Raw genomic sequence first — 6,223 nt, 5'->3', positions numbered from 1 at the left:
ATTCTAGGATTCTAGATTAGCTGTTCCCAAGCTTCTCGCTCCCTGAGTTTACCCACATGTGTACTTGCTGATCTCCGCTCAGTAAATTTGGGCTCAGAACTCATTGCTTCTCTGACTGAGCCTGAATGTACACATAGAGGCCCACATGGCATAAGTGAGCAACTTAGGTGCTTCCTATAAGGAAGATGGATGGTCTAGTTAACATTTTTACAAGCACGACATAATATAAACAGATCTTCTTGGTCTCTACCACCCTCTTCAATTCACCTCCACTAGAGGTTTTGCTTTCTTCTGTGCTTTTCTTTCTGTCATCAATGTGTGTGCATCTCTCCCAGCAGTGTTCCTTTGACAGCAGCTCTACATTATTGAGGATATAGTTCAAATATGTCCTGAGTATTAGAACATACTTATTAAGGCTTTGCCCTGCTCATGTAAGCTGTATCACAATAGTCTTCTGTATGAGATGGCTCCCTTTCGTTCAATATACAATCCCATGAAGAAACCAGAAAGAACACTTTTCTCTCTGATGACTTCTCTGTCCTGTTCATTAGAGTTGAATGTATATTCCTATTGCCGTAACAGTTGCACTCAGTCACATGACCCCAAATACAGGGCACAGCACTGGTGGGGAATGGAACAGACGGTGTCACCACTTGCCCTGTTGGACGTGTGTGACTCAACAGGCCCTGCAGACTTGGCCAGAAGGCGAGACTTTGCTTTCCAGAGCCCACATGTCTCCCAGGTCTGAGAAGCACATTCCACAACACTCTTTTGATTTCTAACCAACATCTACAAACTTGTTGAGGGAGAAATAATGATCACCGTGATCCAGATAATTATATCTTTAATTTACAAGACAATTTTCCGAACAGTTCAGTATTTGTCCATGGCTCTAAGACTCCTCTCACCTCCCTTCCCGGAATCCCATATTCTAAACAGCAGCGCATTATAACTGTAAGTAAGACATTCGTGAGTTTTATAAGGGTGTCCCTTAGATGGAGTTCTGGAAACAACTCTCACCTCTAACACGGGGGAGTGATGAATCAGAAGTTGGCAAGTGAGCTCTGGCCCTGTGATGGTCGTAATGTAGTTTGCTTTCCGCTGAGTAAAGTGTTAAGACATGCGTCCAGGTATTGTTAGGGATTGCTGTTCAGCAACTGTCAGCCCCCAGATAATTACAGACCACAGGCATCTCAGATGTGCCTTTTCCAAGGGCCGAAACCCACCTTCCACCATTGTTCAGTCAGCACTGCAGAGCAAGAATGTGAGGGATGGCCCGTATACTCACCTGAGGCTGAGGCTAATAATCACGCTATGGCTTTCTCTACACATACGCATGGGAACATTTAGTATTGTCACCCGGGAAGGAAGTCAGTGTAAATTAATGCTCACCATAGACTTCACTATTGTTTTTGGTTGTGTGTGTGTGTGAGAGAGAGAGAGAGAGGGGGGGGGGGAGGGAGGGACGAAAGGAGGGAGGGAGGAGAGGACACACAGAGACACACAAAGAGACAGAGAGAGAACACACACCAGAGATATCAACATCTTGCAATACCTATAAGTCAATGTAGGGAAAGGAAAAGTTGGCATACACATGACTCCAGTCAAAATCATCTCTTCGAATTGCTGCTAACCCTGGTAAGGATGTCCTTGATGGTGTCCCAATGACACCCAGCGGGGTTATCTGCATCCTGCAGGTCACATATATCTTCGCTACATTGATTTCAACCCATGTTTTGCAAAATAACCACACAGAAAAGCACACATCAAGAGACTTCGTTGACATTCCTTAAATGCTGCCTTCATTCCTTCATTCAGAAAGGGCTGGTCTTCATTGTGGCTAAGAGACCATCATTTTAGCCTAGCAAGCGCTACTTGTTACGCAGAGAAAATGAAAGCCCTTCGAAGATTGATGCATCTGCGGGGCTTCATTCATTTTGCAAGGGCACACACCACGCTGTTTCCTGCACTGTGGCAATTTACGGAGCGGGAGCATCAGCCTCACTTGAGAGAAATGAATCACGGTACGGATTCTCTAGACTGCCCCTATTTGCCCAGCCTCCCACAGTACTTCCGGCTCATTCCCCCCCATCTATACTCAGCTCCCCCAGAAACTACTGGGAGCTAAAGCTGAGTCTTGAAGCAAATATGAAGACATATGAAGAGGTCAGACCTTTGGCCCACCCCATCAGCATGTCTTGGTTAGCACGCAAGAACATTTTGAAATGGCATGTGGGTCCCCGAATACTTATTTGGACAAGCAATAGCACACACAGCATCGTATTTCCCTGAAGTGCATTTCCAATCATGGCTCAGGCCGATGTACAGGAAACAAAGCTGGTTCCTTTTGTAGCTTCCTGCCCCGGGTCCCTAATGAGACTTTGCTTTGTTAATCTCCCCACTCCTATAAGTGGCCCTTTTTTATATACACTGCATTTGGGTTTACAGCTGTGTGGCTTTGGCACTGGGGTTTTTTTCTTACAAGCTTTGTCTAAAGGCAATCCATTTGATCAAAGAGTTCTACCCTCTGACTTCATCTTTTATCATTCCCCAGTCAGATCTGGGCTATGGGTAGAATCCTGCAGTTATTTTATTTAACATAAAAAAATGATTTCATTTTCCTGCCAGAAGCAGGTCTCACTGATCATTTCGCTTGCCACCTAGCAACCTGGAGAATCATGGCTTTCACGTAACTCGCCGTAGTGGGAAATGGCAGATCATCCTAATTAAGGGAAAAAAACCATGGACAGGGAGAAAGACTACAGCATGGAACAGGAAGAATAGCGGCTCTACCGAAGTCATTATTTCCATAGTCAGAGAGACAGAGAAATTGTCAAGGCAGCAGGAAGTGCTTTCAGGGCCAGACTCTGCCTGAGACTGCATGCAGCTGACTGAACTCGGTCCTCCACCTCTTCCTTCACTTCAAGTGAGGATTTCAATTTAATCCAGTGCCGCAATACCAGCAGCTCAGAAGAAAATATTGCGAATTCAGAAAGGAAAATCATCTTACTATTGCAGTCTCCGCATTTTGGTTCAGAAGGTCTGAATATATTTCCCCCCCTAGGCATTCTTTCTTCTTTTGCCCAACTTCAAACCGCCAGTCAGTATCTTCTATTTGAAAACTTAAGAGGTAACATAAGAAAAGGTATCCCTCGGTACCACGGCTGCTTTAGATGATACCCCGTGTGTTTAACTTGGGCTCCTGAATGCTACCAAGTAGTTGGAATACATCAGTTATAGCCCTGCATCATGGAAATGAGCATCCTCCAGGGTACCAGGGCATGAATGCTAACTCAGAATGTAGACATCTAGAAAATACAAGATTGTCAGCAAACTGTAGCCTGTTCTATACATGTGGTGCCCATAATAGATACCCTATGTTCTATGAACAGGCTTTGAATAAAAAAGAACAGGGTGAAGCAAGTCTCTAGAACCACAGACATAACTTTGGCATTAGCTGAACATACACGTGTAAACACATGAAGAAATGGAGTGCCTGGTGGGCATTTCATAATATATGCAAGCTGAATGGATCCCAGTTGTCGTGAGCAACTGTGGAAAAGCTTCTGACCAAAGAATATCAAATGTCAATAATCTCTCAACCCGAAATATTACAGAAATATCCTTTACAATTAAGAAACTACAGGTGGTTATAGCATTTAAGGATTTATCTAACAGGATATTGCTGTTATTTCGACTAGCTTCTGTTTTGGCTAGAAAGGAATAGAGAAATAATTTCAATGTAGAGAATTTCTCAGTCTCTCTCTCTCTCTCTCTCTCTCTCTGTCTCTCTCTCTCTCTCTCTCTCTCTCTCTCTCCTCTCTCTTTTTTCCCTCTGTAGGTGCATTTGTGTCACATTTATAGTCACTAGAGTAAAGATATTATAACCTCTTTAGCACCAGATGAAGGAAATGATGGTACACTCACTCAGAGGCATGGTTTTTATTCCTATCCTATTTCCATTTGGAGGAAATAATTTATCCATTTATAATACATTTTAGTGTTTTAAATGTATGAATGCATATAAAAATACCCAGAAAAGGTAAATTTTTTTTCCTAATTTTTGAAATAAAGAAATTGGAATGTGAAAAGCTGGAATAATTTTTTCCAAGTCAGCACAGCAAAACCATAAGGACAAGATTAAGACCCAATCCCTTCAACAAGGCCATAATAACCAAGTGGCTCAGCACTGATAAGCTTTGCTGGCTAGAAATCTTAGCAGTTGTAACTTGCAGGTCATGTGAAATAGGGTAGTCTGCTAAATCACCACTAGCTATTGCAATACCCCAAAGCTGACAGGATTCGCTAGGGAAATAACCACATTTCGAGCATGAAATCCAGTATCAGGAGTTTGGAATCTAGTCCTGGTATACTGGAGGAAGTACCACATTCATTTATGTCCACTTTAGTGCAGCATGTAAGAGGTCTGCCCATGCCACTTTCCTGATCTTAAAAGCAAGAAACTTCATAGAAATGTGAACATTGCCTTTTGTATGAGTAAATAAATTTTTAGATTGTTTTTCTTCATAATTGAGCTTGCGCTTAATTAAAAAGTGTGCTTAACTACCATTTTGTCTAAATTGTTCCAGTATGAAAAGAGAGACCCTTGAAGATTTTGTCAACCAAGATCTCAGGTTTTTGGTTTTGGTAGTGATGACCCAGAAACATCACGAGCTATCTTAAGACCAAATCATGGACCAAAAGATGTGTGTATGCAAGGAGAGGGTTTGCACCCCATTAACAAGGATAGAAGAGGCCCTGGAACCTAAAATATGAATAACGTACAGGACATTGCCACATATTTTGTGTTGCCTAACCACTGTCATTTTAAAAAAAAAGGAAACAGGAGGGTAAAAGGTGGGCAAACGTTCCCGTGAAAACGTGTGGAAACAGTCTCACATTGACTCAAATCCCTTACGCGCTTTTCCAAGTAACCGATTTAAAACACACGTTTTAGTATACAATGTAAAACCTATGGTATGGTCATCATACTGGGGAAACATACAAAATGTCAGTGTGTACCTTTGTGTTTACCAGTGTGCTCTACCGTTACCAGACCATTGGACTGTAACCAGACAGGAACCTCTCTCCTGCCGAGCGCAGGCTTCAGTCATTTTCCAAACCCAGACTCCACAGCCTGTGTATCTGGAAGTGCAGGTCTCTGAGCAGGAAAGTCAACCAACAGGAGAGGTTCTGCTCCATCAGTGTCCCGCTGAGAGCAAAAGTCGGAGGCTGGCTATGGTTTTGTTGTAAAGGGAACACGTGTATGAACAGGAGCTAATTGTACCTTTTGGGGAGCTTGTGGAATCTTCTAGGGAGGAGGGCCTAGCTGAAGGAAGTAGCTCACTAGGGTTGGGTCTGAGCGTTAGATTCCACCCTCCTTGCCACCTGGGTTCTCTCTGCCGTTTTGTGGGTGACAGATGAAAAAAGCAGCTGCTCCACACTTCTATCATAGTTGATACCGCGCCCCACTGCCCAAGCCTTCTCTGTCCCAAAAGACTATAGCTTGAACTGTCAGCCAAAATAAATTGTCTCTCCCTGAAGTTGCATTTGTATGTAAAGTATTCTGGTCACCGTGGGTGACAAAGCAGCTAATACCGCCCTCTCGACTCTGACACTCTATGTCACCTCTGGCGGAATGAGAATGAACCTGGGTTAGCAAAGAGAATTGTTCCAGCCGCTGTCAGGCGTATTTCATGACCTTGTATTTACTAAGTACTTTATAAAGTTTCTATAAAGATGGGGAAACTTAATGAACTAAAGTACACACTAACTACTCGCTTTTACCTGAATTTGAACCTGGAGCCTAGAACACCGTGTTTACCTGTGCGCACAAGAATAAAGTCAAACACGTGTTTATAATATGCCCAAATTATTATTATATATGCATTATTATATTATAATACATGTACTCCATATACTGTATTTATCACATATCACATAAACATGTTATACATTGGTCTACTGAAAGTATAGAAGCAGTATGATTTTTATAAGGACCCCTTCCTAGGTACCATGTAAGAAAAGCAAAAAAGAACCATCGAGAAATGCAAAGCAGAGCGCCTTGAGATTCCACCTCACCCTAGTCTGCATGGCAGTCATTGAGAAAATAAATAACAACAAAGGATGACAGGGTCTGATATAAAGGTGAGCCCTTACACAGTGCTGATGAGAAGAAAACTGCCCACATCACTTTGGAAATCAGTGTTAGTTTTTCTCATAT

The 6,223-nt window shown here is 42.6% G+C and overlaps 1 non-coding gene across 1 annotated transcript; it reads left to right on the top strand.

Annotated features, from left to right (window-relative positions):
• The first annotated feature begins 4,706 nt into the window (after positions 1-4,706).
• LOC119826944 lies at positions 4,707-4,828 on the top strand. The gene has a single exon (XR_005287507.1). It is a non-coding gene; the product is annotated as a U6atac minor spliceosomal RNA (small nuclear RNA).
• Positions 4,829-6,223: the final 1,395 nt, after the last annotated feature.

This window comes from Arvicola amphibius, chromosome 11 (assembly GCF_903992535.2).
Source record: "Arvicola amphibius chromosome 11, mArvAmp1.2, whole genome shotgun sequence".
NCBI lineage: Eukaryota > Metazoa > Chordata > Mammalia > Rodentia > Cricetidae > Arvicola > Arvicola amphibius.
This window is presented reverse-complemented; position numbering and strand designations above follow the sequence as displayed.